The 14,359-nt window shown below is 44.3% G+C and overlaps 1 pseudogene across 1 annotated transcript in view; it reads left to right on the top strand.

Moving 5' to 3' along the window:
- Window positions 1-14,359, top strand: part of LOC309545699 (sterol O-acyltransferase 2-like) — a 254,589-nt pseudogene that overhangs the window by 116,525 nt on the left and 123,705 nt on the right. The gene's annotated exons all lie outside the window — the stretch shown is intronic.

Raw genomic sequence — 14,359 nt, 5'->3', positions numbered from 1 at the left:
TAAGCATGAGGCATACATTTAACCCCTAGATCACCCACACTATTAACCCCTTCCCTGCCAGTGTCATTATTACAGTAACAGTGCATATATTTAGCACTGATTAATGTAGTTATGTCACTGGTCCCCCTGAAAGTGTCAGAAATGTCAGTTAGGGGTCCGATCTGTCTGCCGTAATGTTGCAGTCCCGCAAAAAAATTGCAGATCGCCACCATTGCTGCAGCGCCTGGCGTCCTGGGGGGGGGGGGGGGGTAAAAGTGGTACTTGTTCCTGCTGGGTCTAGATCCTCTGTGGCCTCAAATTTGGGGTCTCCTGACCACATGGCGAGCCAAGGGGGCCGCCATCTTTAGTGTGGGCACATGGAGGATTTCTCCCCTTTGAGCTGCATGGTGCAGCCATTTTCCCTGTGCTTCCCATTGATTTGCATTGGCAGACATTTTTGTGTAGCCCTATGGAGCTACACAGGCAGTGTGACCTTTCACATTCTACCCAGGCTGATGTCATATGCTGTGACATTCATTTTCACTTTCCTGCTGCACAGATCGGCTCTGGAGGTTTCTGAGAGAGGTGGTAAAGTATTGGGGTCTCTGTGGGCATATCCCTGTGCTCTCTGCTATCTGCATATATTGAAGGGGACTCCGCATTCCGTGGTGCTCGGCGGTGGGAACCGCGCTCAGCGCTCTTAAAGAGACAGTACACCTGTTTTATTTAGAACTAATTATGGAGTCCCAGGCAGTGGTTTCACCCTCAGACCCCCTTAGTGCGACTACCGGACCTTCCAGATCGCAGTCACTGGGCGCGATTTCAGCAGCACTGGAAAGCCTGGTGACCAAGGTAGATTTTGTGATAAAAAGATTAATAGCCAGAAATGGCCGCTGCCTTCACCGTCATCGGTGGGGTCCTCTGATTCAGAGGCTGATATGGTCACCACGAACGCCCCCCTCCTTGAGGGATCGCTGTATTCGCAATCGGATGGTGAAGAGGACTTGTCGTCTTCAGCTGCAGCGCAGGAACGCGCTTTGGTGGAAGCCCTGATTGTTTCAGTAAGGGAAACGTTAAAAATGGCAGCTGAGCCCACACGGACAGGGACACGGGTCAAAAAACCCAAAAATCGGGCAAGGTTTCCCTTGTCCCAAGAATCTTCATGATATTGTTAATGAACAATGGTGGCGCATCAAGCATGTGCTAGTAGTGCCTAAACACTTTAAACGCCGTTATCCCTTTGCAGAGATGGTTTCAAACCGATGGACGGTACCGCCTAAGGTGGATCACCCTGTATCCAAGTTGTACAAATCTACTATAGTGCCTGTGGATGATTCCCCGGTGTTTTTGGACCCGGTGGACAGGCGGGTGGAATCCCTTTTCCTCCACCTTCATGTGTTGGCGGGTTATATCCTGAAACCGGTTTTTGTGTCTGTTCTGGTATCACAAACGGTTACAGAATGGGTAAAGGTATTTAAGGGAAACCTAGATGCTGACTTAGTTTCCCCAGAGTTGATGGAACTTATGGACCAGATGACCAAGGCCCTGGTTTTCCTGTGTGATGCGTCCTTGGATGCGGCTCCCCTGGTGGTCAGAGTGTCAGCTGTGGGGATTGCCATAAGACGCATGGTTTGGCTGAAGAGCTGGTCGGCAGACCAGGCTTCCAAGAAGGCCTTAACAGATCCCCCTTTCCTGGGATCACCCTGTATCCAAGTTGAACAAATCTACTATAGTGCCTGTGGATGATTCCCCGGTGTTTTTGTACCCGGTGGACAGGCGGGTGGAATCCCTTTTCCTCCACCTTCATGTGTTGGTGGGTTCAATCCTGAAACCGGTTTTTGTGTCTGTTCTGGTATCACAAACGGTTACAGAATGGGTAAAGGTATTTAAGGGGAACCTAGATGCTGACTTAGTTTCCCCAGAGGTGATGGAACTTATGGACCAGATGACCAAGGCCCTGGTTTTCCTGTGTGATGCGTCCTTGGATGCGGCTCCCCTGGTGGTCAGAGTGTCAGCTGTGGGGATTGCCATAAGACACATGGTTTGGCTGAAGAGCTGGTCGGCAGACCAGGCTTCCAAGAAGGCCTTAACAGATCCCCCTTTCCTGGGAGAGCGGTTATTTGGCGACTCGCTGCATGAGTTGATCAAAGGTCTAACTGGTGGGAAGAGTACTCTTCTTCCTCAATCCTCCAAAAGTATGGCACCACATAGTAAGTGGGGGCCTTCTTTCACCGCTCATAGACGTTTTTTTTCGTGCCTCGGGGGAGCAAGACAAAGTTAAGCCGTTTAGGGCTTCTGGAGGGGCTAAAAAGCCATGGTCAGGCAAGACCAAGACCGGCCAGTACGGTTCTGCGGACAAGTCCTCTTCAGCATGAAGGGGCGCCCTCACCCATTTCTGGGGTGGGGGAACGTCTGCTCTTCTTTCAGGAACCCTGGACTTCCTTCATTCAAGAGAAATGGGTTCACAAACTGATTAGTTCTGGGTACAAGATCGAATTTCGGTCCCAGCTGGCGGACAGGTTCTTTCAGTCAAATCTTCGCCTGTCTCTGGATCATTTGAAGGATCTCCGAGACGCGGTGCAGGATCTCCTTGCTCAAGGAGTGATTGTGTCGGTTCCTCCTCAGGAACGCTTTTACGCTCTCTATTCAAACCTGTTCACGATGCCCAGAAAAGAGGGCAAGGTGCGTCCAATCCTGGACCTCACGGCTCTAAACCGCTTTGTGCGAGTGCAGAAGTTTCGAATGGAATCCATTCAGTCGGTGGTGGCATCTTTAAATCAGGAAGATTTTCTGGCTTTCATCGATATCAAAGATGCGTATCTACACATCCTCATCTACGGGGGACACCAGCGATTTCTCCGCTTTGTAGTGGCATAGGAGCATTTTCAATTTGTGGCGTTACCCTTTACCAAGGTACTGGCTCCGGTATTGGCTTTGTTGCGCCAAAAAAGGATTGTGATCCTGGGATATCTGGATGATCTCCTATTGAGAGCAGACTCTCACTCGGCTCTGTTGGGCAACCTCTTGATTACAGTTCGGACCCTTCAGGAATTCGGGTGAACTATCAATTTCAAAAGATCTGCGCTAACGCCTTCAGTGAGGTTGTATTATCTGGGGCTGACTCTAGATTCCACCTTGGTGAGGGTCTTTCTTCCTCTGGAAAAACTTCAGTAGTTGCAGGGGGCGATCCGATTGCTGTTGGAAACCGATCTGTCCTCACTACGGACTTGCATGAGAGCCCTGGGTCTGATGGTATCAACCTTCGAGGCAGTTCCGTTTGCTCAGTCTTACTCGAGACCTCTGCAAAAGGTGATTCTTGCCAAATGGAACAGGGATCCACAGTCTTTAGACAAATTGATACGCTTGAGCCGACTTACAAGGTCTGATCTATCCTGGTGTATCCAGTCGCCAGCATTGTGTCAGGGCAAGTCCTTCCTACCACTGTTTTGGACGGTGGTCACCACGGACGCCAGCCTGTCAGGCTGGGGTGGAGTGCTGGGGAAGCTCTGTGCCCAGGGGACCTGGTCAACAGAGGAGTCCACCTTACCGATCAATATTCTGGAGCAATGAAGCTTTGCCTGATCCACTGGACTAATCGGCTACGCGGTTCTCCGGTTCGGATTCAAATCGGACAATGCCATGGCTGGCTTACATCAATCATCAAGGGGGCACCAAGAGTGTGTCCTGGCAGCCAAGGAGGTGGCCAAGATTCTGGTATGGGCGGAAGACAATGTTCCGGCTCTTTCCGCAGTCCACATTCTGGATGTGGAGAATTGGCAAGCAGATTACCTGAGTCATCAGGTGCTGGATCAAGAGGAATGGTCCCTTCATTCGGAGGTGTTTCATCTCCTCTGTGTCCGGTGGGGAACTCCGGAGATAGACCTGTTTGCGTGTTGCTTCAACAAAAAAGTCCAGAGGTTTTTGGCCAGGTCTCGGGATCCTCTGGCCAATGCCACAGACGCCTTGGTGGCTCCTTCGAGCCAGTATCGACTGATCTATGCCTTTACTCCGATAAAACTCTTGCCCAGGCTTCTCCGCAGGGTGGCGGTCAAATTAATTCTGGTCGTTCTGGTGCCCTTAGACTGGCCTCGTCAGTCTTGGTACGCAGACCTAGTAAAAATGGTCATCGATCGAGTCCCAGGATCTGCTGTCCCAGGGAACCCATCTTCTATCCTGCTTTACGGTCGCTGGCTTTAACGGCATAGCTGTTGAAGGGCAGGTGTTGAGAGATAGGGATCTCTTGTTCAACCCTGTTGAAGGCTAGGAAGGTGACTTCTAGGAAGATTTATCTTTGTACGTGGAAATTGTACATTTCATGGTGTGAATCGCTGCAGCTGCACCCTCGCTTGTTTTCTATAGCTAGGGTTTTGGCTTTTTTACAAAAGGGGTTGAGCCTTGGCTATTTACTTCCAACATCCGTTGGCTGCTAATGCCTTGATTCACACTTTTATTCAGGGAGTGCGTCATCTGGATCCCCCTGCGGAGATCCCTGTTGCCTCTGTAAGATCTCAATCTGGTTTTGTCTGTACTTCAAAAGCCTCCTTTTGAGAACATTAGGGAAATGTCTTTGCTTTCTTTATCCAAGAAGGTTCCCTTTCTGGTGGCGATTACTTCTGCCCACAGAGTGTCCAAGTTGGCGGCGCTGTCCTGTCGTTCACCTTATTTGGTGGTCCACAGAGATAAAGTGGCACTCTGACTTAATCTGCCTTTTCTCCCTAAGGTGGTGTCTGATTTCCATCTACATGAAGACATTGTGTTTCCTTCACTCTGTCCTAAGCTTAAGCATCCCAAGGAAATTGCTTTGCACTCTCTGGATGTGGTTTGGGTGATCAGGGTTTACCTGACGGGCACTGAGTCTTTTAGGAAATCAGATGCTCTTTTTGTCCTTACTGAGGGATCTCGTAAAGATTTGGCTGCGTCTGCTGCGACTATATTCAGATGGATAAGGCAGACGGTTGTTCAGGCTTGTACATTGAAGGGTCAGGTTCCTCCTTTCCCTGTGAGAGCGCTGAGTGCCTCTTGGGCTTTTCGCTATCAGGCCTCAGTAGTGCAAGTTGTAAGGCGGCGACCTGGTCGTCTGTGCACACATTTACAAAATTCTACAAGGAAGATTTGTTGGCATCTTCGGATGCATCTTTTTGGCCGCAAGGTTTTGCAGGCTGCTGTTTAAAGAGACTTGTTTGTTTCTCTTTAGGGGTTTTTTTCTTTCATGGGTGAGCTCCTGTTGTTCCTGGTTAATGTTACCCAGTTGGCTATGTTTAGCCTTGGAGTTTACGCTACTATTTGGTTTGCGTTCTTCCCACCCCTCATGCCTACACTGCTTTGGGAAGTCCCAATGGTCTAAGAAGCATAAGGGCTGTGTCTGTCAATGGACGAAAGAGAAAACTGGAATTTTGTAAGAACTTACCATAAAATCCCTTTCTCTGAAGTCCATTGACAGATGTAACAGCGCCCCTCTGATATGGGGATGGTTTGTGTCTTCTTATCACTGCTTGCAATGAAACTGGTATGCTGGAGCAGGGTGTGTGGGGTTATGCCTAAAGGGACAGCCCCCATAGGCGTGGTAAACTGTTTTTTCCTGCCTAGTACTACTCCAGTAGGGGGCAGCATAACCCAATGGTCTAAGAAGCATAAGGGCTGTGTCTGTCAATGGACTCCAGAGTAAAGGATTTTAGGGTAAGTTCTTACAAAAATCCAGTTTTAACTAAACTTGTTACTAAAGAATACAGAATACTTTATTAATGCCAAAGGGAAATTGTTGCGACACAGACACACTTAACAAATACAACACAAGATCACAACAATGAACATAACAAGATACAAATATACATGAAATTTACCAACAACCGGCTTTAGCATCAAACAAAACAAATAAAACCTACACTACAAATAAAAACCATCCATGCAATTAAAATACAACATAGAATAAATAACACAGATTAAAATAACAGAAAGTCAAACTATCAAATGCAAATACACCATTTCTCTAACATTACCCCAAATAATAATTAACATACTATAAAAACAACATAAAATCCTGCATCATAAACCAGAATTAAATCTTCACCTATAGCCCTCACAGAGAATAATTACAGTATATAACTTGATGGCCACAGGCAAAATTTATTCCCTGTGTCGCTCTGTGGTGCATTATGGTTGTAACAATCTGTCACTGATGGTACTCTGCAGACTGATAAGCGTATTGTGGAGTGGGTGGGAGGAGTTGTCCAAGATTGAACGTAGCTTGAACAACATTCTTCTCTCCAAAGACTCCAATTCCAATCCAACAACATCACTGGCCTTGCAAATCATTTTGTTGAGTCTGTTGGTGTCGGACACCCTAAGCCTGCTTCCCCAGCATGCCACTGCATACAGGAGAATGCTGGCCACGACAGACTCATAAAAATTCTTCAGCATCATCCAGCAGATGATCACTTACCCACTGGCCACTTCAACCCCCTTCCTAATCAGACCAATTTTCAGCTTTCAGTGCTCTCACATTTTGAAATACAATTACTTGAAATTACAATTACCCATATGAATTTATCGTCCTTTTTTTCACACAAATAGAGCTTTCTTTTGGTGGTATTTAATAATCACTGTGTTTTTTATTTTTTTTGTGCTATAAATGAAAAAAGACCGAAAATTTTGTAAAAAAAAAAATGCATTTTTCTTTGTTTTTGATTTTAAAATTTTGCAAATTTAGTAATGTTTCTTCATAAATTTTGGCCAAAACCTCTACTGCTACATATCTTTGGTACAAAAAAAACCCAAATAAGTATATATTATTTGGTCTTTGTAAAGGTAATAGAGTCAAATATCAAAAATATCATTGAAAATTGATTGCACCTGGTGTACTGATGGCCGATCTCGTTTCTTGAGACACTAGCCAGGATAGTAAAAATACCCCCCAAATGGCCCCTTTTTGGAAAGTTGACATTCCAAGGTATTTAGTAAGAGGCGTGGTAAGTTTTTTTAAGTTGTATGGCGATACCAAATGTGTGAGACGTTTACACAGCCTGGCCACATTATGACCCCATTTTTTAAAGCAAACACCCCAACACATAATCTGGGAGGCATAATCCTCTTTTGAACATGTTATTTTTTCCACAAATGTTTGGAAATTGTGGAAAGAAAATAAAAACATATATTTTTTTTACACAAAGTCGTCCATTTATAAGATGCTTCTAACACATAGCATGTACATATCAAAAATTACACCCCCAAAGCACAGATGAGCACTGACGTGGCATGGATGAGCACTGATGTGGCATGGATGTGGAACGGATGAGCACTGACATGGCATGGATGTGGCATGGATGAGCACTGACGTGGCATGGATGTGGCATGGGTGAGCACTGACGTAGCATGGTTGAGCACCAGCGTGGCATGGATGTGGCATGGATGTGGCATGGATGAGCACTGACGTGGCATGGATGTGCACAGATGAGGCATGGATGTGGCACAGATGGGCATGAATGAGTCAGGATTGAGGCATGGATGGGCATGATTGAGGCATGGATGGGCATTATTGAAGCATGACTGAGGTATGATTGAAGCATGACTGAGGTATGATTGAGGCATGACTGAGGCACGATTTAGGCATGAATGAGGCATGGAGGAGGCAGGTGTGAGCGGTGCTGTGGTCTCTCTACACTCTTCGCATGCTGTACCGATCACTGTATACAGTGTGTGAGGAGAGAACTGAACTGGACATGCGCCGGTTTTTTAACAACTGATCCCTCCGTCATTGGAAGGAGCAATCACGTGGTAAAGGGCTGCTTTCATTGGCCCTTAAACATGATCCATGATGCGCTGGGTCCCGTGGACCTGGCGACCACAGACATTTCCGTGTGCGCACCCCAGGGGGGAAGCGCGATTCTGGGGGGACATCGTTGTACGACTTCCTAGAATAAGTTGACTGCGCTGTAGCCATCATTTGTCTATGGCCTGGTCAGCAAGTGGTTAAAGGACCTCCGTCTCCTGAAAAAGTAGCGACAGCTCTGGCCCTTCCTATACAGCACCTTAGTGTTCTTTCTCCAGTTCAACTTGTATCTGGGGGTGCACATAGATAATTTGTAACTCTCTACTACCTCCACATACACTTCTTGGTGAGATTGTTGTAACTGGTGGATTCCTCTTTCTGAAATCCACAACCAGCTCCTTTGTCTTTGTCACATTAGCTACAGATGATTATCCCCACACCATGTGACAAAGTTCTCCACCACAGTCCTATACTCAGTCTCTTCCCTATCCCTGATAGATCCCACTACCGCAGAGTCATCAGAAAACTTCTAAAGGTGGCAAGACTCTGTCTGATAGCTGAAATCAGTGGTATAGACAGTACAAATAAAAGGGAGAGAGAACTGTCCCCTGTGGAACCCCAATATTGCTGATCACCCTATCTGACACACAGTCTTGAAAAAGCACATACTGCCGTCGTCCTGTCAGGTAGTCTACTATTGTTATTCGGAAAAACGGATATATCCAAATTTGAATAATTCAGAAAATTTGGAATTAGTTAGAGAATAAAAAAACTAAATGAAACTAATTTTAACAAAATTAGTTACTTTTGTTATTCAGAAATTCGGATACATCGGAATCTCCAAACAACCAAAAAGTCTGAATTTAGATTCGGACCCGAAAGGAATTGCACATGTCTAAGCATAGTGAGTGTGAACTCCTCTGGGGACAGGTACTTGTTTGAAAGGTTCAATCTTCTCTGTGGAGCAGTATGGAAAAGAAAAAATAAATAGTATTCCTGGGATCCATCAACAGGTCATCTTTTAAAGACTTTTGCAAAAGGGAATAGCTGTAGTAATTAGTTTCACCGATTTAATCAAGTGAGTGTAGCCCTCTTTTGAAGGGCTTATGAGAAATGACCCTCCTAAAACAGGATATTGTGCAGGTAAATAAGAGAACCAGAACCTTTGCCAAGTGGAAGAGTGGGACTGATAATAAAGATGTCAGGGCCTGTGTGTATAGAGGGGATTCCCTTCCTGGGAAATTAACTATTAACTTAATTAAAGCAATTGGGAAAAGAGAATCTACTTCAACCAACATATAACATTAACCAAATGTATATACTGTAGATGTATACCAGTATAGAAATAATACATGCTTTATATAAAAAAAAGATTAATAATAGCACATACATCCAATGTACAACAGGTATTATCAGCATAGGGCCCAACAACAGTGCTGGTGGAATTGTGCACATGTATCTGGTTGATATATCTATAATTATAGATACCTCCAGACGAATGTAGCAGCAAAGTTCTGTTGCAGGGGACACTGAAGATGATCATGTGGCGCCCGTCTTTGTGTCGGAGACTTAGATCAGATGGGTAGAGGCCGGCGAGATAAACAGTGATGGGGAGGTCCTCCAACCAGTGTACAACCAGCCTGGAATGCAGATGCAGACAGCTGAAACTGTGGGCTGGCACTGGAACTCCGAGTCGCCTATCTACTCTGTGTCTTGGTCCCTAGTAGTTTATAATCTGTCATGCAACCAGACTTCTAACTACCAGAAGTGCCCATCGAATGCCTAACCTGGCTCTAACCTCTGCTGGTTGTTGAGCCCTAAGTTAAAACTAGCTATAGGACCCCAAACCAGAAGGGATAGGGTTGACTAAAATTCCAGGATCTGTATATAACTCTATTGCAATAAACAGGTTCACTTACTGTACAACATTGTAATATACAACAAGGTGACCACTATATACGCACGACGTATCACAGATTTAGATACCTGGTATAGTGCATGTAATATAAAAACAAGGAGACAGATATACTTGTCACCAGTCTGTAAAAGAAAAAAAAAAAAAAAATATATATATATATATATATATATATATATATATATATATATACACATAGTATCTCACAAAAGTGAGTACACCCCTCACATTTTTGTAAATATTTTATTATATCTTTTCATGTGACAACACTAAAGAAATTACACTTTGCTACAATGTAAAGTAGTGAGTGTACAGCTTGTATGACAGTGTAAATTTGCTGCCCCCTCAAAATAATAATAATGTCTAAACCACTGGCGACAAAAGTGAGTACACCCCTAAGTGGAATGTCTAAATTGGGCTAAATTAGCCATTTTCCCTCCCTGGTGTCATGTGACTCGTTAGTGTTTCAAGGTCTCAGGTGTGAATGGGGAGCAGGTGTGTTAAATTTGGTGTTATCGCTCTCACTCGCTCATACTTGTCCCTGGAGGTTCAACATGGCACTTCATGGCATTGAATTGTCTGAGGATCTGAAAAAAAGAATTGTTGCTCTAAATAAAGATGGCCTAGGCTATAAGATGATTGCCAAGAAGACCCTGAAACTGAGCTGCAGCACGGGGGTCAAGACCATACAGCGGTTTAACAGGACAGGTTCCACTCTACCATGTGACAAAGTTCACCGTGGTCGATCAAAGAAGTGGAGTGCACGTGCTCAGCGTCATATCCAGAGGTTGTCTTTGGGAAATAGATGTATGAGTGCTGCCAGCATTGCTGCAGAGGTTGAAGGGGTGGGGGGGTCAGCCTGTCAGTGATCAGATCATACACCGCACACTGCATCAAATTGGTCTGCATGGCTGTTGTTCCAGAAGGAAGCCTCTTCTAAAGATGATGCACAAAAAAGCCTGAAAACAGCTTGTGGAAGACAAGCAGACCAATTACTGGAACAATGTCCTGTGGTATGAGACCAAGATAAACTCTTTTGGTACAGATGGTGTTAAGCGTGTGTGGCGGTAACCAGGTGAGGAGTATAAAGACAAGCATGGTGGCAAAAGTGTAATGGTCTGGGGCTGCATGAGGGCTGCCGGCACTGGGCAGCTACAGTTCATTAAGAGAACCATGAATGCCAACATGTACTGTGACATACTGAAGCAGAGCATGATTCCCCTCCCTTTGCAGACTGGGCCGCAGGGAAGTATTTCAACATAACGACCTAAACACACCTCCAAGACGACCACTGAGTTGCTAAAGAAACTGAGAGTAAAGATGATGGACTGGCCAGGCATGCCTCCATAGCTAAACTCTATTGAGCATCTGTAGGGCATCCTCAAATGGAAGGTGGAGGAGCGCATGGTCTCTAACATCCACCAGCTCCATCATGTCGTCATGGAGGAGTGGAAGAGGACTCCAGTGGCAACCTGTGAAGCTCTGGTGAACTCCATGCCAAGAGGGTTAAGACAGTGCTGGAAAATAATGGTGGCCACACACAATATTGACACTTTGGGTCCAATTTGGACATTTTATCTTAGGGGTGTACTCACTTTGGTTACCAGCGGGTTAGACGTTAATGGCTGTGTGTTGAGTTATTTTGAGGGGACAGCAAATTTACACTGTTATACAAGCTGTGCACTCACTACTTTACAATGTAGCAAAGTGTAATTTCTTCAGTGTTGTCACATAAAAAGATATAATAAAATATTTACAAAAATGTGAGTGAGGGGTGTACTCACTTTTGTGAGATACTGTGTGTGTATGTGTATATATATATATATATATATATATATATATATATATATATATACATGCATGCATACAAAAAAATAAAAAATAAAAAAATAAAAATAAAAAAGGAACACTTTCCTAATATCAATGTTTCTAGTCTGGGTTAGCAACTGTTTTTTCCATGGACAAGACTTTCTGACTGTCTCTTTTTTTCTCTCCCTCCCACTCCCTCTCCTTCCTCCTTCTGGGGTTTTTAATTCTAAAAGAGATAGGAAGTGATTTGCATTAACCACTTGCTGCCCACTAACAGTACATTTACAGCTAGAAGGTGGCACAGCCAGGCTGAGCGATGTAGCGGTACGTCGCTCAGCACATGTGCACTGGCACACCCCCTAGGGTGTGCTGCAGCACAATCCTGTGACTGGATCACAGTGCTTGGTAGTCTGCCAATGTGAGCGCCCATGGTGTCATGTGATCACTTTGGCAAATCATATTGATCACAAGAAAACATAGCTTCCATTCATCACAGCTCACTTACTATTGTGATGCTGTGATTGGCCCACAGCTATCACATGGTACCTGGCACCCTGCAATTTGCTGTAGCCAATCACAGCATCACAATAGTACAAAAGGTATTATCAGCATAGCGCCCAACAAGAGTGCTGGTGGAATTGTGCACATGTATGTTTAGGTAGATATATCTATAATTAATACCTACCACAATAGTAAGCAAGCTGTATTTAATGAAAAGCCATTCAAGACAGTTGAAACTATTGCTTATAACAGTGATCATCACTGTTATAAGCAATAACAGAATAAAAACAAAATCCCTGATCACTCCCCCAGAGCAGTACAGTGTCACTATGGTGACACTGAACTACTCTGATGACCGTTTGTAAAAAATAAAAAAATAGTAAAAAAAAAAAAACAGAAAATAAAAATGTTAAAAATAAACACATTTTGTAAAAAATTTAATACATTTTTTTTTTTTTTACATTTGTATTGCAAAAAATAAGAAACCCAGTGGTGATCAAATAACATAAAAAGATATCTTTATTTGTGTGAAAAAATAAATAAAATAAATGTATTTTGCATACAATGTTGCATGACCAAGCAATTGGCAGCTATAGTACCAAAGTGCTGGATAGCAAAAAAAATGTCCTCGTCATGTCAAGTGGTTAAGCAGCACAGCCACTTACAGACAGTAGAGAGCAGCAAATCCCTACATGTGCAAAATAAAAGTGCTATTAATTCCTAAAGCAAAAATGTTATATATTGCAGATTATCAATCATCCAATGTGGTGGCTGCATTTGTTTTATTTTTTTTAGGCTTTTTTAAAATCTGGTTTTATGTGATGATTCGACCAGTAACACATCCCCTGTATTAGAGTGCCCCAATTCTGGATGAAGGAGCACAGGGAGCATATTTTGACAGGGGCATTATCAGTCTGGGGAGCAGGGGAGTGTTAGGGTCCTTTCACACGGTCCGCCTCCGTTGGCGGACTCCGTGCTGCTCAGCGGGGGATCAATCCACCGATCCCCATTGAGCAGGCAGGTGACAGCTCCCTCTCCGCTCTGTGTGCGGAGAGGGAGGTGTCAGAGCCCCGCTGGGGGAATCGGATGAGAACGGACCACCTGTCCACTCTCATCCGATCCCATCCGATTGGATTTCACGGACAGGATGGGAATCCGATAGCAGCGGGTGTCAGCGGACATGTCTCCGCTGCCATCCGCTGCCCCATAGGGATGCATGGAGGATCCGATCAGATCCGCCTAAAAAACTGACAGGCGGATCTGATCAGATCATTCATGTAAAAGGGGCCTTAGATGATCAGATTTAGATTTCAATATGTTTATTAATTTTTGTAAAAACACAAAGATGCATACAGTCAACAACCATAGTATAAGATGACATGGAATAGTGCTAAACAGTCGACATGGCCTGCAAAGAAGCTTTAAGCAGTGGCATACACATCTGAAAAACACATTGTTGGCTTTCTCCGTGGTCTAGAGCGGTGCCAACCGGGCCCAGGCCCCGCCACACCCCCTCCGGTGCCCCCAGGTGAACACACTGCCTGCCGAGGGGGGAAGCGGCCACCCAGCCTCCAGCCCACTGTACCATAACTAGTATTGGAGGTCTGCACCTCCGGCAATGCTACAAAGGAGCCACTGACATGTTAAATATCTATAATAGCCGCAAGAGGCGGCAGCAGAGGGTCCACAATGGCCCTAAGACGACCACATCTTCATAAATCACTTTGTGGTAGAGAAAGGAAGAAGGCATAAGGAAGAGAGAAATGAGAAAAAGAAAAGAAAGATGAGGATGTAGACAAGGAATAGAAAAAGGAAAGGATGATCAGATTTAAATACAGTAACAAATTGAAGCCAGACTCCAGCTCACAGCTAAGCAGTTACAGCAACCAGTTTTTTCCTTTTGGGATAAAGGTTTTACATAAATGAAAGCTGATCATTGTAAGCACCCCTATCGGTGGTAAGCTTGTTTCTTTTAAAAACAGGCTTACTGGCCAGATCACCAGATGAAAATAGAATAAAGAAAACCTAAAAAGAAAACAAATGCAACCATCAGACCTAAGACTTGATAAGTTGCAATATAATCAATGTTTGCTTCTGGGTTTATTACTGTTTTAGGAAAACCTTGAATATATAAATTCTTGGTACAGGAGGACTGAAGTGGACAAACGCTGTCTTACACGATGAATGATACAATCAAATACATTTAATAAAAAATAAATACATTGCTATGTATTGTAGATTTGTGAATACTTGCAGATCAGTAAACATTTATATGTAGTAGATATTTTAATTCATATCCTAGTTAATCCTTTGTTGTTCCCCTTTGAAATTTGATTCTTTCATTTTTTCGGTGAATCCTATGTGCTCCATCCACCACTTTATTCAATCCA

This window comes from Pelophylax lessonae (assembly GCF_965119305.1).
Source record: "Pelophylax lessonae genome assembly, chromosome: 2".
NCBI classification, from domain to species: Eukaryota; Metazoa; Chordata; class Amphibia; order Anura; family Ranidae; genus Pelophylax; species Pelophylax lessonae.
The sequence above is the reverse complement of the archived record's forward strand: the minus strand, read 5'-3'. Positions and strand labels throughout refer to the sequence as shown.